This window comes from Triturus cristatus, chromosome 10, assembly GCF_964204655.1.
Source record: "Triturus cristatus chromosome 10, aTriCri1.1, whole genome shotgun sequence".
In the NCBI taxonomy this organism is placed as follows: domain Eukaryota; kingdom Metazoa; phylum Chordata; class Amphibia; order Caudata; family Salamandridae; genus Triturus; species Triturus cristatus.
This window is the reverse complement of record NC_140593.1, coordinates 467617344-467641846: the sequence shown is the minus strand read 5'-3', so window position 1 is coordinate 467641846 and position 24503 is coordinate 467617344.

Here is a 24503-nt window from a genome sequence, read left to right as displayed (position 1 = left end):
TATGGTGTACAAGTGGCATTGCCGGTGCATACAGTGGTAACCTCTGGGCACCCTTACCTAGTTCACTCCAGGCATGAGAGGCACATTGCACTGAATCAACTTCGTCCCTTTCAAACACCATGGTATCATTGACAATCATTGCTTTTAGTGGTATTGGATGGACCGCCCTTGCCTCCACCACAACATGTGGTGTGTATGGTGGCGCGTTTTGCTAGTAAAAGGCATTGTATTGTGTTCTTAATGAGGAAAATGAGCTATAACCAAATACTATTATTTTAGGTGATGATCATCACTTGAAGGTGCTGCATGGCTTCTGGTCTGTGATGCTGTCCTTAGCGCTGCAAGTGGCAACATGCTTTTCAGGATATGAACAGAGCATACATTGAGCTGTACTTTGTAAGTGTTTTCTATTACATTTTTACTTCACTACCCAATTGCAGACATTGCACATCACAGATCTCTTTGGCTGTCTTAGAGCTTGAAGTCTTCAATTCGATAAACTTTCTCTCATGAACAAAATGAATTGAGAAAGTACCATGTATCATAGTTGTTTTATTTACAGATCTCATCGAAATTAAGCTGTGGCCGCTTCCAGACGAAGGCACCTCACAGTGCCGAAACGCGTGTAGAATTGAATTTGTGGCACTTCGTTTTGCCCTAAATATACATGAGAAAAATATAATAGTCTTCAAAAAGAAGTACTGTATCAATATATTCTAGCTGTCACTTCTGTGACAATGTTTTTAATGATTTGTTTTGTGATTTGGTATGTATAATGATATGATTGAGATAGTATGAATAAGCTAAGTTACTGTAATAAATATTATTAATAAAAACATATATTGTAATTTTGTTAAAAAAAATAGTATTTGAATTGGTTCTTTCCTCTCTTCTTTTCCTTGTTCCAATTACCATTTATGTAAAATTGTTATAATCTATTGTTGCCTTAAGTCTTCACATTGATCAAAACTTGGGAGGGCCTACTGCCCGTCACTTCTTATAATGCAAATGAAAAATACAGCCTAAATAAGTTGGTTTTGAGGGCTCTTTCAAAGACCTAGGACCTTATCCACAAACTGCCTTTTTATAGCATGTACAACAGTGCCACTTACTACAAGTTGCACTTTACACAATTTTGCATGGAGATCTCTGCCTCTCCTGTCTTTACTGAGTGCAGATCTTCTCCACAGTGTGGAGATTTCTGTACACTAAGGTATACGTTTTTGAGGTAAATGTGGGAGAGAATGGGGGAGTGGTAGGAAATGGGGAATAATCACTAAACAATGAGTGGAGTTAAGGGGAAAATATGGAGGGCTTTGGGATAGACATGCTAATACAAAACATACACCCACAAAACAGTAAGACCATTGAAATTCACAAAATACACTAACAAAGTTACTACAGCACTAGTGCTGTCTAAGCAGGATTAAACACACTCCAGATCAGTCTTGAAGTAAGTCAAACACCACACATGGCCAATCACTGGTACTACAGAACCATTCCATAGAAAACAATGCACACAGAGAATAAACTAACACCCTACAGGAATTAATGTTAATTAACTAAATTAGTTCTACATTTAAATATTATATGTAATGGCAGATTGGCTAGCTGTTTCCTTCCTTCCAGTAACAGGGCTACTTTCACAACTTTGTGCACAGCATCCATTCAAAGTGTGAAGAACTGGTTTGGAACAAAACACAAGAATACTGCTCCACACAGTGCACCCATATTCAAACTATTATAATTATTACTGCTTTTTTCATTCTTGAATTTCGCTGAACCACTGATGATGATCACACTGCTATTTGTTAGGTGCTTATATTTTATACTTCATAGAAACCATTTATTAAAGTAATGATCAAAAGAGATGAATGTGACATTTTGAGATGGAAAACAGCCTGACTAACCAGGGAAATTATTTCTCAAATGGAGACAAGTAAATGAATTACTTTAAATTTTTCTCTATTTGAATTTAATATTGGCATCTGTATTATTGAAAAAGTATTTTCTAATTCTCATAAAATCTAACCCTGGGCGTAGCAGGCATAGTGCCTCTTTGAGTATTTCCATGGAGTTTGAAAAAAGCTTTGTGGGAATACGCTCCCTTCCCCCTGCCAATTTAATAAAAAATAAAAAAAGAAGGCACTTACCTGTGTAACTGCCTCCCCCTCTGCCTGGCCGCTCTCCTGCCTACTCCTCGACATCCTTCTCCTATGAAAAAAACACTACGTTGTGTGTCTTGCGTGTGCCTTTTTTTCAGTTTTTATTAATTTGGGAGAGTGGAGGGGCCAGCTAACTCCGCTTTGCACGGAGGAGAGTTTTTGCCTAAACACCGCGTTTGGAACGGAGCGCAGAGTAGGCAAAAATCTGCAAACTACGTTGGTAGAGCGGAGTTACCCGCCCGGGGTTAATTAAAACATTAAGACAAATAGGACCTCTTTCCCGAAATGGTGGGAAGAGATAGTGTACTGGCGAATGAGAAATATCTCTGGCAGTAAGATTCAATAAGGAAAACATTGCAATGACAGCATGCCAATAAAAACCATTGCACAGGATTACAGCCAGTGTACACACACAGCTATGGCACCACTTAGACTTATAATTTTGTGCTGAATGTCATTGTTATGTTTTATTCAAATGTAGTAAAGAGTCACCTGTAGCCATGAATTGAACCCTGGTGTTTCAATAGTCATGTGACTGGTCACTTACAAAGAATTCCATTGTTCAATGAATGTGATAAACTATTATTTCGAGCTGATTCAATAGCAAATAGTTTTACTTTCATTTTTGTAAAAGTACCTGTTTTAAGTATATCGTGCCTTAAAACAACTACTCTACCTCTCTCCCCCCTTGAATCCCAGTCAATAAATGATGTAGCTGTCAGTGAACTCTCACCTATGACACCACATTGACTTATATTTTTGGGATCGAGTGTCATAGTTATGTTTTGATGCAGCAAAATAATGAGACACTTGTGGCCTAATGGTCAAGTGAAATATGGCCTAAATACGACTTTGGAGGTGTGGCAGCAGGACTGCCATGCCATTGCCCCAATGCCAAAGCTGTGTGAACACCACCCGCCAGATTACAAGTTTCCTCCTGTCTGGCGGGTGACGCTTTGGCGAACCCACCACGGCACCACAAAGGGAGCACCAGAGGCCATTCCTGCACAGCATGGACTCTGCAGTCTAAACTGTGCAGGAAAGGGGGTGCATGTACACAGGGGGGCACACCATGAGCCCCCTTGCCTGCATCCCATGGCCTGAGGACACAGGTGCCCCAGTAGGGCCCCCATTGTTTCCTCACCACCACAGTTTTCATGGCGGGTTCACTACCATGAAAACTGTGGTGGTGGTGGTGAGGAAACTCCAAATATGGTTGGCAGTGTCGCAGAAGCACAGCCAGCATATTAGGGCCTCTCACCGCTGTGCCACGGCCACAGGATCCATGATCTCCGGCAGTTGCAGCGGGCCTGTGATGGTCCTACCACAGTAATCAGAATTCAGTGGGTGGACCGCCAGTCTGGCAGTCCAGGGACCGCCATCATGGGTTCAGTGGTCCAATCGACTGCCAAACTCATAATCAGCCCCTTAGACTTTTAAGTTAAGTGTTTAACAACAGGGTCAGGTGTCTCCACTAAGGTCTGGTCAGTTGTAAAATGCTCCAGTGTTCAACGAGTGTAATGAAAGATGCTTCCTTTATAAAGTGGCCAATAGCACAAAGCACCACTGAAAGTCAATGGTCACACTAGAACGGGGTCTAGATACATTTTGAGTCCGACTGTGATAGAGCGCAGGCTGGATACACCAATCAGGTTCATCCTGATCAAAGATTTTACCTTCAGACTAGGGCCTGATTTATACTTTTTGTTTTGTCCATCTGTCCTTCGTGGAGGAGGTTTCAATACATCTGTCATGCAGGCGGATCTTCCGATCAATTGAAAAATTTGTAGGAAGATCCCCCATCAGCCTTGACGGAGGTTTATCTATCTGATCTACGGTTATACTCCAATTGGCGGTCTACAGGTGACTTGTGGCTGATAATACTCTGTTGGCAATAGAGTTGCTAGATTTACATGTGTCCGTCATATTGAAGGAATGATTATGTTGCAGATGTGTTTTCCTTAGCCATATACATGCGTCTTCAAGACTGACGTGTGTGTCACACACCTGGGATGAATGTGCAAAGTAATCACACCTGCACACCACACTATAAAACACACCCCTTTCAAAAATATGATCCTTTTCCTTCCTCATTTGGGAGCTGCAAGATATAGAGGGAATATTTTGCCTTGTCCTGCTCTATTTATTATTTTTTATTTTCCTTTATTGTTATTGTTACTTTTCATTTAATTATTATCATCACCATTGCTGGAAGAAGGAACCCAAGATTTTCTGACACAGAATTGGTTGTTGTGGTGATTATGGCAGAGCCACGTTTGTTTGGTGCCCTTGTTCAGAATACCACTATAACAGAGAAAAGGCAAATACAGGACAGAATTGTCACAAGAGTGAATGCTATATCTAACAATAAACACTCACAGGAGGAAATTAGGAAGCTCTGGAATGAACTGTAGGGAAGAGTTCACTCCCCGACCACAAAAGAAGCCCACCAGACAGGTTGTGGGTCTCTCAAGCCCATGAACCACTTGCCCTGGGAGGAGAAGGCGTTTGGAATCCTCCAAACTGAAGGATTTGTTGGAATTGGTGGTGGAGTAGAAATTGGTAAGTGACATCATTGTATGTCATTCTGCAGCTGTGACCTCATCAGACTTCTATTCTACATTTTCATTGCTTTTAAAAATGTTTTGTTTGACCTAAATAATTTCTACAACTAAATTCTAACTTTGAAATGCAACTTTATTATCAATCAAGGTTGTAGTAAGATATGTCATATCTCCCCGCTCAATATATAATCTGTACAGCTATCGATCTTTACTCTTTAGTATGTGTACACGAAGATTTTGTAGGGAGCTAACAATAATTATTAATTAACTGCTAACTAAATATTAGGGGTGGGTGGAATTTGCGAAATTCACTTTCGCAAATTATCGCGAAAATGTTAAAAATCTCCGCAAACACGCGGAAATATCGCGAAGATGCAGAAGTTTTTTTCCCGCCCGTTTGCGGTATTTTCTGCGTGGTCGCGGCTCGCCAACTTACCCATGCGGTTGCTCGTGAGCGCGGCCATCTTGTTTTCACTTGTCTCGTGGTGCATGATCGCGGGAAGAAAGACGTGATCGCGCGACGAATGACGTTACTGCGGGCGCGAACTGTCGCGAGACAGCGCAAATGGCTACCAACAATCCAACATCTCGTGGAGAACGCAACCGGATCGGGAAAACTTGTCGGCGAACGCGGGGATTCAGGTAAGGCGATCGCGTGCACGCGAGAGTGTATTATTTTACAGCGCGAGCAAGCCAAAACATTTTTGGTAAACTCCGGATTGCGGAAATATTGACATTTTCGCGCTCTCCGCGGAATGCGAAAATGTCAAATTGTCACAATTTCCGCGAGCGGAACGGAATTTTAGCCCAGGCCTACTAAATATAGACATAAAACCATTGTTTTGCAGTCAAATTTATTTAGGGCATACAGCCACAGCAGACACCATTGTTATTACAGCAGTACAAGTTTTTGAACACCATGAGAATATATATGTGCAATACTTCAAAATATACAATACTTCTTGAATATTGGAAATTTTCAGCCAACATGTGTTTTGCAGCATTTACATACCACTGCTTCACTGCTCAAATTGCAAAAAAACTGAAATAAAAGACTTTCAATCTGTCTCATCTTCCTCATATAATCATTAACACAGAATCACTGTTCCCACCTAAACCTTTCATATTATTAGTCCATAAGTGAGTTCACATCTTTTCTAAATAAGTCTTTGTTTAATACTTCAAAGTCAAAGTTTGTGCAACACTATTTTAAGCCATAATTCCTTAAATAATAGGCATATCTTACAATACATCGTTCTGTTTATTAATATCAGAATCCGTGTTTGTCCACATTCATAACTACTTCAAAATTACATCACCGTTATTGCTAGATTCAGCATTACATTAATCTAAATAATATTAATTAGACATGAGTTGGATACTCATATGAATATGATTTTTTTCCTCATTCTGCATACATATTATAGTATCATGTGGATAATACTATATGAGAGAAGAGAACCCATGTCCAATTACAGTAATGGCCCATCTCATTTCTTGTTTGGCTGTTTATACACAATTTCTTATAATGATAGTCTTAACAGTGCTCCTACAACTATGTATGTTACCTAAGAAAGGGAAAGAGAGGCAAGAGAAAGAAGATAGAAAAGAGTGAGACCGCCCTTCATTCTACCCTCAATATCACCAGAGATTCTCCAGTTCCCCACAAATCTAGATCACAGCTTTGTGTCCCCACACTCCATAATATGTTAGTATATAATAATTACAATCATTTAATTATCTATATGTTAAGACTTCAAAAGAACTTAGAATTATAAATTAAACGAACAATGATGGCCAGTACAGGTTTATCTGCACGTCTCTTAGATCTTCTTACATACTTTCTAGAAATATGGGTTTTGAATGATGATGATCGGGAGGAGCTGGCTAAAGACCTCTTAGGTTTGACTACCCAGACAGTTAGTACCTCCTCTAATCTTAAGACAGGCAAAGAAGGTCTCAAAGCTAATTTCATGAGACTGGAGAAGCTAAAAAAAAAATGGAACTATCCAAGTGGTGGGACGGGGTAACTTTATAAAGATACCTAGAAAATAAGAAAGTCCCACAAGGCTTTAGAATATTTACTTTCCCGAATTTCGACGATCTAGACCCCGATCTTCTTGCTGAATGGGAGGAAAATCTACATTGCTCATCATTCACGATGATGAAAATACTCAAACCCCATCCAGGCGTCGGATCTCCCCTCCCTGCTTTCCCCCCTCTTACCCTCCTGTTATGCTCTGCTACCTCAAATCACCACTGACAACTTCTGTTGGGTGCCTGAAAAGGTCGCAGTTTATTCATATCACAAAAACTTTATACAATCGTAACGCATTGTTCATGGTCATGTACATACTGCATGGTTAATCTTGCCCCAGCTCTATCAATCAACTGGGAGGGGAGGGAACCCTTTCTGCTTTTCCTGCTTGCGGGTTTAGGCTTCAGCTTGCTACCGATTGGGCGGGTCTCCGTTTGGACCTGTCCGGGCCGCAAGTGCCGTCCCGCTCGCCCTGTGACCTTACAGGGGCCCTCCCTTCTCCCCGAGGCCCCTGCCGGCTGGCATCCCAAGGGCCTTTCTTGTGTATCTACTTTAACCTCTTGTGACTGGGTCCTTTGTTTTTGTCTCCCTCTGAGCCCCTGCCGTGAGGCATCCCAAGGGTCATGGGGAGAGTCTTGTCTCTAATCCTTGTTGGCGGCGTGCCGCCCTTTTGGCTCCCTCAGTGCCCCTGCCGTGCGGCATCCCCAAGGCATTGCGAGAGCCTCTCATCTATCTTCTACTGGGTTCTCCCCTTTCTTTTGTTAATTTAGTCTGCCTAGCTCCGCCGCTACCCTCCACCTTGCAGCTGCGACGCCCGACTCTTAGGTGTGGGTGGGTGGGTTTCTTCTTTACTCGCCCTTGGCCCGGGGGGGAATTGTGGAGACCTAACTTGGTGACCCCCCTTTTATTCCCCCCCCAGGCCCACGAGCGCGACCCCTGATTGGGGGGGGGCTCGCTCACGCCTTCGGGGCCAATCCTGGCACCCGTCGGCCTAGCCCTTATTTAAATCCCTGTGGGGGTTGGCCGGGGGAGGGGTGCCGCCCCCGGATGGCGTTTTGCCCGGGCCCCTATCGGGTCCGGCTTTGCCTACCCGGCCCGGGCTCTAACCCCATCCAGGCGTCGGATCTCCCCTCCCTGCTTTCCCCCCTCTTACCCTCCTGTTATGCTCTGCTACCTCAAATCACCACTGACAACTTCTGTTGGGTGCCTGAAAAGGTCGCAGTTTATTCATATCACAAAAACTTTATACAATCGTAACGCATTGTTCATGGTCATGTACATACTGCATGGTTAATCTTGCCCCAGCTCTATCAATCAACTGGGAGGGGAGGGAACCCTTTCTGCTTTTCCTGCTTGCGGGTTTAGGCTTCAGCTTGCTACCGATTGGGCGGGTCTCCGTTTGGACCTGTCCGGGCCGCAAGTGCCGTCCCGCTCGCCCTGTGACCTTACAGGGGCCCTCCCTTCTCCCCGAGGCCCCTGCCGGCTGGCATCCCAAGGGCCTTTCTTGTGTATCTACTTTAACCTCTTGTGACTGGGTCCTTTGTTTTTGTCTCCCTCTGAGCCCCTGCCGTGAGGCATCCCAAGGGTCATGGGGAGAGTCTTGTCTCTAATCCTTGTTGGCGGCGTGCCGCCCTTTTGGCTCCCTCAGTGCCCCTGCCGTGCGGCATCCCCAAGGCATTGCGAGAGCCTCTCATCTATCTTCTACTGGGTTCTCCCCTTTCTTTTGTTAATTTAGTCTGCCTAGCTCCGCCACGCTCCCTATGGTTTTTCGATCAGAGGGAGCTCCCCCCTCACCGACTCCTACCCCCGACTGTCATAGGAAACCCCTCTGTTCCAGAACCCCCACGATGTTCAGCAGGAACATATCCATACCCACCCCTGTGAGGTGAACACCGTCTCCGCTGTGATACCCCGGGGATCTTAAGTTTATGAACCCATGCCGCACGAAACCCCAACCATTCGCCTTACATACTTTTGCCATGGTGATATTAAGTTTTTTTCTAGACTTTTCCACCGCCCCCAGGTCAATCGCCCCCCGCCAGGTGCTCCGCACGATGATTTCTGAAAAAATTATGTCTGCGGGGCGTGTCATTCTTGCTAATGCTGTGAGGCCCTTCTGCATGTCTTCCAGGAGTGCCTTTCGCCCCATTGCTGCCAAGTCATTCCCGCCCAAGTGGACCACCACTGCATCTGGCTTGCTGCCCCGCTGTAGCGCATCCTGCGCCATGGACAGCAGCTCTCCCCATCTCATCCCGGGGCGCCCCCACCATTCTATGTCGGTGTCCCGCAGCCAGATACCGCCAAAGTCCCGTCTAGCCGCTGCCCACCGCTGTGCCCGCGTAACGTACGAGTGCCCCACGATCCACACCTTCTTGCGTGCAGCATCCGGGCCTAGAAGAGAGGGGAAGGGGGGGGGGGGGGGAGGCTTAGAATAATGCTGGGCGAATGTACCGCTTGTACGCGCCGGATGCCCACCGCCCTATCCCCTTAATAGCGCCCCCCCCCATGCCCAGCCCTGCCGCCGTCGTTGCCGCCCCGATCCTGAAGGAGTGCGACCCGTATTCCCGAGCGGGGAGGCCCAACGCCTCCAATGCCTTCCTCATTACCGCTATAAACTGAAAGCGGCTGAGGAACGATCCATCTCTGTGCTGAAATAGCGGCCCCGTCCTCGCCTGCACGCTCTCTAGGTGCCTCTTTAGCAAACATACCGGGCAATGGTCTGCATTGTCCGTGCAGCGCAATCTGGTCCATACTCCCTTGCCTGTCTGGTCCGTCTTGGACCTCTTTAGCAGTATGTCCATGTGCTCCTCCTGCATGACCACCCCTTCTCTCTGTATGCATGCTGCTCCTGCCTCCACCACTGAGGGGGCTACCACCTCGCTGACCCTATATGCCCCGAAGAACGCTACTGCAAACGCTGCCCGGAACAGCTTGACTTCATGCCTCGAGGAGCATATCCCGTCCAGGGCCCCCAGCATGGCCTGAAGTAATCTGAAATGGATGGGGCGCCTTGCATCCTCCGGTGCCTGCTGCAACCTACCCCACCCTTTCATGGCCATGCGGCATTCAAATCCCCCTGTTTGATCGGCCTGCCCTGCCAATTTTGTGTAGTAAGCTACTGCACTTAGATGTGCTTGCGCCCAAGATTTTGATTTCCCTTCCTGGAAAGCCCACTCGATGAAATCCAGGATGTCCCTTTTTGAGGCCAATTGCCCCCTCCGCAGGCCAGCTTTCGCCCTGAACGTATCCCAGCATTTCCGGTACCGGCTGTTGGTCTTTGGGGCAAGTGCATTCTCCAGCAACCATCTCAAACCGCTTCTACCCATGCCCACGCTTCCTCCGGCATCGGGGTCATCTTCATGTCCGCGCCCGGGGCTAGCTTCCTGAATCTGTCCCACTGGAAACGAGAAATAGCATCCGCCACTAAGTTTTCCACGCCCGGAATGTGCCTGGCCCTTAATGCAATGTTCCCTCTCAACTGGCAGCCCACTAACTTCCTCAGCAAGGCCGCCACCGCTGGGCAACGCGCTGCTCCTGTATTGATCGCCTGCACCACTGCGTGGTTGTCTGACCACAACGTGATCTGTCTATTCGCTAGTTGCGGGGCCCAGATGTGAAAGGCTACTACAATGGGAAACAGTTCTAGTAGAGATATGTTTGAGGTTAACCCAGCTGTGCGCCATGCCTCCGGCCATGCCCCTGCCGACCACGCCGTCCCCAGCAGGGCCCCGAAGCCGTAACCCCCTGCTGCGTCCGTGTAGAGTTCCACCTCGCAGGCCAGAGCCCAGGGGGCCCGCCAGATCAGGGTGCCATTGAACTCTGTTAGAAAACTCTCCCATTGGACCAAGTCGTCCCTTACTCCCTGCGTAATGCGAACCCTGTGGTGTTTCTGTGCCAGCCCCCTCGTGAGCCAGGCTATCCGCCGGGCAAAGGCGCGTCCTGCGGGGATAACTCTTGTGGCAAAGTTCAGTTTCCCCAGTAGCTGCTGTAGCTCTCCCAGGGTCGCCTTCTTCTGCTGCCTTAACCTACGTATGTCGTTGAGCATGTCCGCTATCTTGTCAGGTGGCAGCTTGCATGTCCCTGCCACTGAGTCCAGCTCTATCCCCAGGAATGTCAGTTTTGTTGTGGGACCCTCGGTTTTCTCGTGGGCTAGCGGGATCCCGAGCTCCTGCGTCAGTGCCCTGAAACTAGCGAGGAGGTTGGTGCAGTCCTCCGTGCCTGCCCTACCCACGAACAGAAAATCGTCTAGGTAGTGGACCCGCCCTCCACTTGGTGTCCGCTGTCCCAGTTCCCACTCTAGGAAACTGCTAAAGGCCTCAAAATGTGAGCATGAGATTGCGCAGCCCATGGGGAGGCACTTATCGTAGTAGTAACCCCCATCCAGTCTAAAGCCCAACAAGTGATAGCTGTCTGGGTGCACCGGTAGTAGCCTAAACGCTGATTCTATATCAGACTTGGCCATGAGGGCCCCCGCCCCTTCCTGTCTAACCAGGTCCACCGCATCGTCGACCGAGGCATAGGCCACCGAGCATGCTCCCTGATCCAACCAGTCGTTGACTGACTCCCCCTCTGGGTATGATAGGTGGTGAATCAAGCGGAATTTGCCTGGCTCCTTCTTGGGGACTAAACCCAGCGGGGATATTATCATGTCCTCCAGCGGCGGAGTGGGGAAAGGGCCCGCCACCCGGCCCAGCCCAACCTCTTTTTCCACCTTCTGCCTTGCTGCCTCAGGGGCGTCTTTGACCGATTTCAAATTATTGCTCTCCCGCGCCCCCCTCGGGCCGCAATATGGGATGGGGAAACCTTGCGTAAACCCTTCCGCCAATAGTCTCCTGTCTGTGTGTTTGTGGTATCTGTTTAATAGTTGCAATAGCCTACCTGCTCTTATGGGTGTGGGGAGCGCCTGTCCCCCGCCCCCTTCTCCCCCGGCCCCCCCCGTTGGGGCCTGCTCCTCATTTCTTTGGGTCGGCTTTTGGTTTTTCTGCTGCCTGCCCTGTGGGACGCCGGCATCGTACTGCGGGGTGGTTCCCCCCGCAAGACCCGCACTCATGCTTGAATTTGCATGCGGCCCCCCACTTGCACTCGTCCTTGTCAAACTTCCAACATGTCTTGTTGGATTTTGTGGCTGTTTGTCCCCTTCCCTTGTGGTCCTTCCCATACCCTTCAAATTTGCCCTTACTCCCGTAGGGACGAAAAGTAGATTCCTTCACCCCCACGCCTTCTCTGGCCGCCACCATGTGTTTGGAATAGCCCTCCATGTCCTGGCAGTCCCAGCCTATCGTTGGCCATACCTGCATTTTTTCCCTGAAGCCCTCGTCATATTGTAGCCATGCATTCCCTTGGAACTGCTGCTGCGCCTCGTGCACCTTCTGCTCGTATAGGATCAGCGCAGCTGCGCATTCTGGAAATTTCTCAATAAATACGCACGCTAATGTCCTAAAGGCTTTCAACCAGTTTTCTATGCTTCTTTCCACCCTGGGTTTCCTGGGGCCCCTCCTGTCCTCGTCTTTCCTGTCCTGTGTGGTTAGATCCAGGCCTGCCTGCCTCACCTCTAGCAGGGAAAATATGTCTATAAATTCCTTCCTCCAGATTCTCTCCTTCACCGTGAGTGGGATGAGGTTTGCCAGCCCCAGCAACCTTGTTGTCGTGGGAGGGTCGCTTGGGGATGGGCGCAAATACTCGCTTGCTGGCTTACCCTCGCCTACCCCGGCTGTGGCTGCGCCCTCCCCTGTCCTGGCCTCTGTGTGCTCCTGTCTTGCTTGCACCACCTCTGTCCCCTCTCCCTGGCTACCCCCTGCGGGCTCCTCGTCCGCCCCCCCGGCTGCTTGTGGCCCTTGTTTGGCCGCTCTGTCCGCCGCCAGGCTCCTTGCTGGCCCCCCTGCGTTCCAAGGTGCATTCCCTGGGAATGGCACCCCACTTCCTGGCCATTGCCACCAGGGCACCCAGGGTGGAGGTTGCATTGCTCCCCCCGGCCAGGCCTCCAGGCCTGCGCCTGCTTGCCAGGGCGATGATGCCTGCCACGGCCCCCCTCCTGTCGCGCTGTGCGTGGTACCTGACTCCGCTTGTGGCCCCTTTCTGTTTTGTGGCCCCAGCCCCCCTGGCTGCCCCCGAGCGCTGCGTGGTAGTCCATGCTTACCCAGGGTGCTCTGCGTGGGTCCTTCTGGCGGGGCCGCCGTGTTGGCCACAAACCCCTCGCCCTCGCTGCTCTCGTCCGAGTCCGAGCTGTACACCTGCACCGCTGGTGGTTGGGTCTTCCTCCTGGATGCTTGCGACGGGGTTCCCTCTTTGTTTGCCCGTGTTTTGTTTTTGTGGGGGGGCGCCGTGTTGGCTGCAGCCCCCCCTGTCTTTGCTCTCTTTGGTGGCGGCGTGGGCACCTGGCTCCGTTGCCTCCCTTTCCCAGTGGGGGCTTCTTTGATCTGCTGCTCCATCCAGCTCCTGCCCTTCAGCGCCACCAGTGCCCTTGCCTGTTCCAGCATGTCCAATAGATCCTCGTCCATATCGTCCTCCTTGCGTTTCCTCGTGTCTGCTGTCCTCGTGGCCGGCTGCTCCTGTGGTTCCCTGAAGCGGGCTGGGGGCTGCCTCTTCCGTCCTGTCGCCCCTTTCCTGCTTGCCATTCTCTTTCCCGGTTTCTCCTTTACTGCCGAGGCAACTTGCTTTTAGGACGTGCACTGTTCCTTTAAGGGGGCGCGCCCCTCTCCAACTCCCTCCCCTCCGCTGGTGTTACTGTCGCAGGCGGAAGCGTGCTGGGGAGAGGCGTGCTGGAGAGAGGCTGCCTGTGTTTGCTGCGGTGAAGCCGGGCAGCTCGCTGTTGATGTTCCGGATAAAGGCGCGCTGGCGAGAGGCTGCCTGAGTTGCTGCGGTGAAGCCGGGCAGCTCGAGGTTGGGGTCCTTCAGTGCTGGCTGCCTTTTCCCGCTGCCAGCGTCCCTCCGCCTTTCCGCTGCTGAGGATTCCTGGTCGGAGGCTCAGAAAGGCTCGTGTCCCGACCTCTGCAAAGCGTGGGCTGCTCCTCCGCTGGGTACTTCCGCCGTTCGATTCCTCGGATTGTTTAGGCGCCAAAATCCGTTCACCGCTGCCGCCGCCGGTTCTTCAGGTAATCCCGCGCCGATTTCTTCTTTACTCGCCCTTGGCCCGGGGGGGTAATTGTGGAGACCTAACTTGGTGACCCCCCTTTTATTCCCCCCCCAGGCCCACGAGCGCGACCCCTGATTGGGGGGGGGCTCGCTCACGCCTTCGGGGCCAATCCTGGCACCCGTCGGCCTAGCCCTTATTTAAATCCCTGTGGGGGTTGGCCGGGGGAGGGGTGCCGCCCCCGGATGGCGTTTTGCCCGGGCCCCTATCGGGTCCGGCTTTGCCTACCCGGCCCGGGCTCTTTCAGCATGCTGATAGAAAATGTGTGTCTCTAAGGGAAAATAAAAAAACACTTGAATGTGAGATTAAAGATCTGGACCAGAAAGATGCTACAGATAATAACTACGCCATTTTAAAAGATGAAATCCAGAAACATCAAAAAATGGTTAAAGAGCGTAACTACGTAAAATATGACGGGATGATAGGGACTATGCTACCGGACGGATTTTTACTTTTGCCCGGAGATTCAATGATGTTACAGTCCCGAAGCAAATCAATACTGAGACTATTGAGACAGGAAGTATAGTCAGTGCCACTAGTAGCTCTGATGTCTCTTCTTTACAAGAAATGGGACATATGCCGGTACGTAGCCATAAAGCTCTTCAGGGTCCTCTCACTGAGTGCGTATGGAAATTAACTGATGTCTTGCATGACAGTTTTTCATTGTGCATCAATACACATGCATTGCAATGAGCGTTCAAACTGTCTTGTGGTCTATTGTCATGGATATCCTAGTGATTGGCTCAGATATTTCCCATACTCGTCGATATATACACACTGTAACCAGCGGCATGCGCTTTGTGCTCTGTATAACTAATTTCCTACGCGCATGCGCCTTTTGCCATTGTGGTTGGATCAATTACAGCTTGTGATGGTGTTATTTTTATGTAGAGCGCAACCAAATTGTTTTGCCAGCGCTTGGTTTACAAACACGCCTCTTGGTTTACTAACAGGGTTACCCCAGCGGTATTTCCCTGTACTTGCCGATATGCACAGATTATAATCAGCGGCTTGCGCTGTGTGCTGTGTACAATTAATCTTTTATACACATGCGATCCTGCCATAGCGGTCAAAATAAGTAGCAGCTCTCGATCACGTTACATTCGTGAAGTGTAGCTCCCTAACACGAATGCGAGAGTCAAAGACACCGGCCGTATTCATCTGCATCGGCCGGTGCGTGCAACGCGCATGCTTCGAAATGGGTGTCTGGAGTTGGGGCACGCTCTATGTTTCTGACGACGGTATGGATACCCTGCACGTCTCCACACCTGATTCTGATTGAATCGTCTAAGCATAATCAAGGCAGGTATTTAAGGACCCTCTCCCTTCCTGCTGCCACCTTCCAGACAGCTCGGAGGCTAGTCTGAAGTACCGACGGACAGGTAAGGAAGGGGGTCCTGGTGTCCTGGTGTTTGGTCTGTCATTGTCAGTATTAAGAGGGTTCTATTGAGAGTTCAGAGTTACTTGATTAACATCTTTATGCTGAACTCGGCCTATACTATTTAGGCTCAATTTAGTCTCATTTCAAATAAAAGGTGTTTATTTCTTTGTTTAGGAGTCAACACAGTTGTCAATTCCTTACTTTCAAGTTCACATGGAGACTACTTTAGCTTGAGGGCTCTTTTAAGGGTTTAAAGTCACCAGATTACAACCCCCTTGTAGAATTCTGCTTGTGTAATCTAGGTGTAATTCAATTTTACTTAATCAAAAGGTGCCTTTGTTTCCATGTTTGGGTTCAGGATGGTTGATAACTATCTAAAATAGCTTATATAGATAAATGTTGTGCTTCTTCTTGAACCCTGATACATTTGGAAATGACGAAACAGTTTTTGAAAACATCATTTGACCTACCTGCATCAGCATGCCAGTGGGGGTCTTCTTTAGGTCTTTGACATTTTAGTTCTTTTAGGTTTATTAGATTGTTTAAAGTTATGTGTATAGAGTTTCGACAGATGAGTATCAATATGCAACTTGTCTGTTTGCCCTTACATTTAAACAGAGCGGTGCCTCCATCTCCGAGCAGTCAGCCGGGTGAGGTGAGGCGTTTCTCCCACAAAAGGCTGGGTGAGTTCAATAATAGCACGTGTGCTTTTTTGCTTATACCAATAATTTTGGGTTATTGTAAAGATGGCAGTGCATAATGGGCACTGTTTGAATAGCGGCCATGAATGTTGTGAGTTATGTGTGAGATGTCTTTTTTCTGATGGTTGATTCTTCGGATTCTCTCTAGGAAAGAAGACATAGTTCTTTCGTCCAAGCATGAGATTGCTTGTCCGGTAGGGTGGTCTTTGCCACAAGTTTATTTGACGTTTGTACTTTCACCGTTTTAACCTTTTTTGTCCATAATTCACAATTAAGGTATTTTTCCTGCAGTAGCTTTAATTTATCCACCTAGTTTTGGTCCTGAAGAAAGCCGGGTCAAGTGACCACAACGGCTGAAACATGTCGACCACATAAAACCACGCCAGGAGTTAGTCTATTATTTCAAGACTATAGGTTTTTTTAGACATGGAACCTGGATAATTTCTAATAAACATATTTTTTGTCCAGGTATTCATTTTTAATCAACTTCACACTTGAGCACTGCACACCACCGGAGTCCTCAGGGTTTGAGCACACACCCTGGCAGGAGCATTTTTCTTTCTGGGAAGTATCAGGCTGTGCATCTAGCAGAGCCTTTGGCTCATGATTGTGGGCCCAGTCTGAGATTCCCTAGAGTCACAAATGACGAAGTTCCACCAGTAAGGGTGGGCCTATGGACTCTTAACTCCTGTCGGGTGGTGTACTAACGATCTGAGGCGTCTCTTGCACTCCTTCACAGTGTGTAGTGGCCTGCTATTTCTTTTGAATGGACTTTGCACCTTCTGTTAGTTGTTGGGGCATATGTGAACACCACAAATGGGGTCTTTGGTTTCTGTGTGACAAAGTCTGACAGGGAGAGGAAGGATCCATCAGAAAATATATCCCCCATGGTTGTGTAACCAGTGTCTCTAAAGATCACCAGCACCCCGGCATCATGCGTGAGTGATAAGTGAGTGAAGGTGCTGGTGCATATAATGCCTTTTTTTAGCCCAGGTGGCAAGTGTGTGCCAGGCTGTCATTGTACAATTTGCTGTGTTAAATTCAGAGCAGGGGGTTCCTGCTTTCCCTTGGGCCAACAGGGCCATTTGTGGGAGGGGGTGCACATCATCGGCCTCAATCACCAAGTGTAGTATACATTTGTGGGGGGTGATACCAATAATGTGCAAAATGTGCTTGGCCTCAGAGATAGTATAGATGAATATCCAGTGTTCCAATCCTCCCTGTGTGTAGGGTAGGGTTAATACCCCCCCTGACCCGAGGTTGCTTACCGGCCAAATCTAGTGTGATCATGTGCAAGCGCATAGTGCTCAGCAATTGTAAGGGCAGCACAATCAGGATGTTAACAAAAAGGTAAAGGAACCTCAGGAGCACGATCATTTTTAAAAGGGCTATCCTTTTTGCCAGCCATAAAGGGAATTTAGTCCATCTGGCGACCTGCTCCACCAATCGCATTACTGCCCTTCTGCAGTTTTCTCGTATCACTGTGTCCGGGTCCCTAGGGGCCCAGACACCCAGGTATTCGACCGGATCATCTCTCCAATTGAAAGGAAACTCAGTGGGTAACTGTTGTTTGTCTGGGGTCAACGGTAGGATCACCGACTACGTCCAATTGATGCTTAACACCGCATTGTTCTCAAAGCATATATATTCTATGATCAATCAGGCTGAATGTGCTGCTGGGTTGCGGACATACAGTACCATATCATCTGGGTATATGGAAATACTTATCTGGCGAAGTCGGAATCTCAGAGCTGAATCTATGTGTTTTTGCCTCATTTTGCAGGCTTGTGGTTCAAGCATCAGAATAAATAATAATGGGGACAATGGGCAGTCTTGCCGTGTGCCTTTTCTAATGCAAAAAGGTTGGAGTCACTATGCTGTTTATTTTTAACCTATCGCTTGGCTCAGTGTATAAAAAGTTATACATTTTATAAACCTTTGAGCCATACCCAACCGCTGAAATACCACAAATAGAAATACTCTATTGTATCAAACGCTTAAGCTGCGTTGAGTAACACTGCTGCTGAAGGCACAGAGGGAGTTTATTGATTAAAAAAAGCGAAGATGGTGCGTAAGGTATGCGTGATAGATCTTGTGAGTGTGAAGCCGGATTGGTCGGGTAATATTAACACTTGTTACAGTGGCTGGAGCCTATTAGCCAGAATCTGTCAGAATGTTGCCATCAATATTTATTAGGGAGAGTGGCCTATATGAGGCACATTGATCTGGTGGCTTGTCCGGTTTAACTAGAGTTATAGCAGGGACTCTCTCAATGACAGGGGTAGTAGGCCCTTTTCATATGCCTCTGAGTACATTTTATGTAAATGTGATGCTAAGAGGTCATTAAACTCTTTGTAAAATTTGCCTGTTAGGCTGTCTGTTCCCGAAGCGTTGCCATTGGGTAGCAAGCTAATTGCCTTCTGAATCTCTTTTGGCGGGATAGGTTGAGGCAGATATTCTTGTTGGCCCTGGGAGAGCCATGCAAGTGCTACCTTATTGAGGTACTCTGCAACTTCTGTTGCTGTTGCTGTCGTGCATGAGTCATATGTCTGTGTAAAATGCCTGGAAATATTGTATGATAGAGGGTGTTTCGTAGAATAGTCGTCCCTGAGTATCTCACAACTTTACTATGTGTGTAGGTGAGATTGCAGCCGGTTGACTGTCCTTGCTATAGGCTTGACATCTGGGTAGATACTTAACCACCTGCACCACTGTTTCTTGATATTCTGACATTTTTTCCATAATTCCCACTTGGATCTCTTGTGTAGGCTCACCCTCATAGCGTCTTTCTAAGTCCTGAATTGCCCATTCCAGCACCCCTAACTGTTTACAGATATCTTTCAGTAGCCCCCCATGTTTGCTAATACAGATCCCCTTTATAGTGACCTTGAAGGCTTCCCACAAGACATCTGCGCCAGATACAGTACCCATGTTAAATTCAAAGAATTCTGTTTGGCCATGCATAGTTCCACTCTGAACACCTGGCCCAATAACGCAGCCGTGGGAAATCTCCAGCCAAAATGCTTTGGCATGGGGCAGGGATTGCCAATGTTAATTTCACCGGAGCATGGTCAGAGAGCGTTTTGGGTATATGGCACACATCCTCTGTCATTGTATTGATCTCGGGGTGATCCATCTGAGACCAAATGCCGTGGAAGGACAAAATGTAAATACCTTCCCTTCCGCTGGGGTTGCACACTCTCCACAGGTCCAATAGTCCGCTTTCAGCCATGCTGTCTTGGACAATATAAACCACCCGTTTCGCTGTTCTATCAGAGTGTCTTGATCTGTCCTTTTAAGGGTCTAGGCAGATGTTCAAATCCCCACCCCATATACTGGCAGAGGGGGATAGAGAGTGTCATTTGCTCCACATCTGAGTAAAAAATTAAAGATCATCTGTGTTAACACCATAAGTGTTTACTATGGTCAGTAGAGTGTCATTGAATCTGCCCTGCACAATAATGCTCCTACTTTGATTGTCTACCTCAGAGTGAGTAAGCACAAATAGGGTACCCTGTTTTATCAATAATATCACTCCTGTAGAGTAGGAGGAGTAAGAAGATGCCATTTTTATCGACACCCATCTCGTACCCACCGTGTACCAGTTTGTGTAGTTCGATGTGTTTCTTGTAAAAGCGCTACCTGAACAGCGTGCCTATCTAGGTAAGCCAGCACTTGGCTTATCTTACGAGGGCTGTTAAGACCCAGCACATTCCATGTTATAAGCAAAAGTCGGTTACATTTCATATTCTTCACAGTCTCGAGGCCAGTACTCAACCCCATTAACATCAAGTACCCTACCCCACCCACTTTGGTATCCAAATCATGCTAAAGACATACCACAACATCAACATTCCCTGTAACAAAAACATGTCTATCTGTAAGAGAGCCCAGGTCCCAATATCCACCCAAGTACAAACAAATCAGTCGGGAATTGCCTGTTGTGGGGCAGCTAGAGTGCCTTCAAACCTCCCACTGGAAGGGTAAGGTGGCCAAGAGAGTTTACATGTTTATCAATGTCTATGAACTGTTACATGAAGATGTGTGAGTGGGGATCAGTAGCTCCACTCTCGACCCCACGGCTCACAAATCTGTGCACCCCTGTAGTTCAAATGCAGCCACACCCAGTCTTTTTCAGTCCTGCTTACCTTACCATAATATTGTAGTCCTCTCTGCAGGGGCAGCAGGGGGCGCTACCAAATCACCAACAGGTCCCTCTGTCTGCTCATAAGTGCCTCTCCCATGAGCTGTTCAGCAAGGCTGTTTCCGTCGCACAGGGCCAACTGGAGCGACAATACCAAAATATGACTGGTTCCATCATTCTGCAGGGGATTCCTCATCTGGGTCCGTCTGGTAGCCCTGTCGAGATGATATATTCTTGACAAACTCCGTTGCCGCCCTGGGAGTCGCAAAGATCCTAGATCTGCTGTGATCATCTATACGCAGCTGGGCTGGATACAGCATGGTGTAGGGAATGTTTGTCAGTTGTATCTTTTTTTTTAGTGGTAGGAACTCCTTTCTCGCCACCTTAATGGTGGCTATAAAATCTGGGAAGAAAGATGTGGAATTGCCCTGATATGTGACTGTGTGTTTTTCCCGGGCCATTCCCAGGACTGCATTGTGGTCTCTGTAATTCAGTAATTTTGAAACAATAGGACGAGGGGGGTCCCCAGCAATAGCCTGGCCATAAGGGTTTTATGTGCCCGCTCCACCACCAGCAGGGAGGATAAATTTTGGCTTCAATCACTTCCGTCAACAATGTCTCCACATATGTTTCCATCTTTTCTGTATTCATGGACTCCGGGATCCCTGTAATGGGCACAATGTTGTGCCAGGTGGGGGCTTCCAAGGACTCATTTTGTGCCTGTATACCAGCCAGCACTTTTTCCATATTAAGACATTTGGTACTCATAGTACGAACTTCATCTCCCGCAGAGGATAAACGTTGTCCCGCTTCATTGAGGTGTGTCGTATGCTTCTCTAGATTAGTGGTGAGATGATCCATCCAGATATTTAAGGTGTCAATTTTTCCATCAATTGATGGCAGACTTTGCTGCATGGGCTGCAAGGTTGCCTCCAACGATGGTGTGTCAGAAGGGGGTGCAGTAGCTCCCCTGTCCTCATATAGGGTTTGCCTGTTCTCCCCATTTTTCTTCTCAAAGGTTAATCAGGGCTGGGTCTGTCTGCCTTCCCCATGTTGGTGTTGGTGTCACCACATATTCGCTATGTTATGCTATAGATCTTTAAGGTTAATCACAATCCCCTTTCAATGAGCCCCGTCTGCATTCCTCAATTTCTTGAAGCTCAGGCATTGGCCAGTACTCAGGCCCCTCACGTTCGTCAGCTTTTGCTTCCCTGGGCCTCGGCCATGTCATACAGGCAAAGGATCCATACAGCAGACCGCCCCTTTCGCTGCCTTCAGCACTGAGCCTGCCACAGGCCCTAGGTGCCCTCAGGATCTCGTGCTGCCGTGAACTCAAAGGAAGGGGGTCTATTCGCCCAGCAGGTCTCCGTGCTGTCCAGCGCAGTCCTCCCCCTCACTGTATTCCTGAGGGGAGCATCTCCCTTGTCCCAGGCCAGAGATGAGGTAGTCCCACTGCATAAATATTGTCCTTAGCTTGTTAGAGGGCCGCTAACTTCATTGCCTAGTGGCCCCGCGCTTCCACTCCTGCCGAGCCCCTGGTGCACGACTCACCACTCTCACTACAGGCCCCGGCCACCCTTCAGCAACAACGCATCAATTCTCCCCTGGGGGACGAAGCCCCGGCATTCCACATATAAATATTCTCCCAGGACAGTCTTCCTGCAGTCCCTCTCACTGGTGCCCCGCCTACCTTCTCTCTGCTCCAGCAAAGTTACGGGTGCCAACAATGTCCTCAGGCAATGGCGCGTCGGCAGGGGTGCTGGCTTCCAGTCCCCAGAGCCAGTGCTGAGCACCACACCAGTCTCTTGCGGCCTCCGATGGTGCCCAGAGCCTTCCTGTTGTTGTTGCCCGACTGGCAAAACCAGTCTCAGCTCCGGCACAGTATATTTCCTCCTGGCTATATTTGTTGGAGGATCTGTGCCTTCAGGCTGAGTCGTAATTTTTTTGATTCCGAGCTCTGCCTTCCAAGGGCCCGCCCCCAGCTACGGTTCTCACAACTAGTGGCAGCAACAGCAATCTCCGTCACCTCAGGGGCATAATCTGACTCCAATTTCTTCCTTATATGATCCTTACCACACTGCATTTAGTTTGAGACAGGATTGGCATCGATAGCCAGGATTAATGTTGGATTTTGTAACTTGGCCGGTAGAGCTGCACTACAGTATAGCCATCTAGCCTTGGGCTCTCCAGCCCCCCCCCCCCCTTCCCCCCCCACCCCCCCCCCCCCCCAATCAGGTCTACTTTTGCTGTTGGCAACCAGTTACAGACTATTTATACTAGGCCACGTGGTGGTTTCCAGTTGAAACCACAGTGAGCCCACGCATGAATGTTTAAACAAGTCCCACACTGCTGGAGGCCATGACTAAAAACTGGCATTAGTAGCATGGTTGCATGTTGGCTGCTTATCCTACCCAGAATACAGCCCTGTAGCTGCAACCTAGTAGTACACTGCAAGTTTGGTGGATTCAACCCTGATTGATTTCTACTGTTGTGCGCCTCCTGCAGTGCCATGCACGAACAAAGAATTTGCTCTGGGACTTGTTTTTGACTGAATTCCTCACTCTTACATTACTGGTAGGAGGGGGTGCTGGTTTTTGCGAAATCTCTACAGTGAATTTCAAACGAATTTCTAGCCTTCTGGGCAAGATTGGAGCATGCACTTGCATCCCGCTGTAAGACTTTCCGCCCTCATGTTAGACGTTATTCAATGTGTTAGTTGCCAAGGTGTGGTGAGAGTGGAATGCAACTTAGCCACATTGATGCGCATCAACAAAACCATTGTTCATTTACACCACAGAATGCAGCCACTCATTAATCACACACTATCCAGTGCCAGTTATAATCAGGTATCCATAAAAAATGCAGGGTCAGAAATGTGTCCCTTGTCAAGTGCAGAAACTTCGAAATAAACCTCTAGAACTACAGAAGTTCTGAAAACAACGATCTACAGGGCTTTGATATCAATGTGTCTTTCCCGAAAGTGCATTACCGCCACATATTCCCAAAATCAGCCACTAAAATTAGTTTTTTCTCGCAAATAATAAAATGAATGCATACGAACCAACCTCATAAATCCCTAAGGTGATGTTGAAATCAATGTACAACATGCAAATTTACAGTAGCTAAGACGAGAAAAATAAGATTAAAAGAGTGCACAATGAGATATTATGCATGAAGATTCTCATTTATGCGCGGTGTAATTAGACCAAGAGGGAGAGCACAAGTTTACTAATCATGTGAGTTTAGGAACAGCCAATGTTCCAGATAAAAATGTACTGCGTTATCTCATTTATTTAAAGCATAATGGAGACCATTCCATATTCCGTTTCCATTGGACCTCACCGTGACAACGGCGTCATTCACAAATCTATAAACTATAATCGTAATTGGTGTTAATTGTTGTGATTTAATGGCATTCTCCGATCGTTTAATCGGTTAGTTTATTCAAATAGATTACTTTTGTTTGCTCAATTATAGGAAAAGAATGTTACAATTTAATGAAGCCACCTGTGGGTTTGATAACTCGATTGTGAACACAAACTAATTTTTCTGAGGGCAAATACACATTGCTCCAAAGTGGAAGATATGGAAAAGCAGACATCAATCACTGGATAGCTTGAGGTCAGTTCAATTAATAAAATAATAACATCTTTGACAATGCAGCATGCTGGGGATTACAACGCCGAGCCAATGTCATTCTGTTTCTGAACGTGTTTAAACGGTCGTTTACTCTCAAGCTGCATTTTCAAGTTTTATTAATCCATGTCTGTCCTTCACATTACACAATGAACGTAAATTAACAAGTTTAATGCTCTTATTTCGAAACCAGACATTGCTTCCTGCATATTAACTAGAAAAAGTGATTCATTAGTGCGTGTATATATACATGTGTATATGCAATTAATCATTCGCTGCCCATCACCTGTCAATAGATACATCTCTGGATAGATTGAAGTCGCAGACCATCAAATGTCAATAAATACTACCTGAAGGTATAAAGCGTAATGGTTTCTCCAAATGCAACCATAAGAAGTTAATACTTTACTTATATATTGGCACCATGGTGCTCTGTGTATCAGGACTTTCTTTTAATAATGAGAATTGTTACAAAAGTAGTCTGTAAAATATACCTCTTACCTTCAAATAAAGTCCTACGTTAATTATATGTAAATGTATTCGCTTAATGTGTTTTCAAAGATTGTTTTTTTCCAAAATCACGTCCAAGGCAGTTTGTACCAGCTTCAGTGCAGCAAACGGCCTTTTTGGTTAATACAACCATTACATGATCATTTCACATTTTCCGCGCTGATCATAATGCACCAATTATTGGGGGAGACCGCCACTTTAGTCGGTACAGGAAGAGAGGAGTACCATAGCCCTA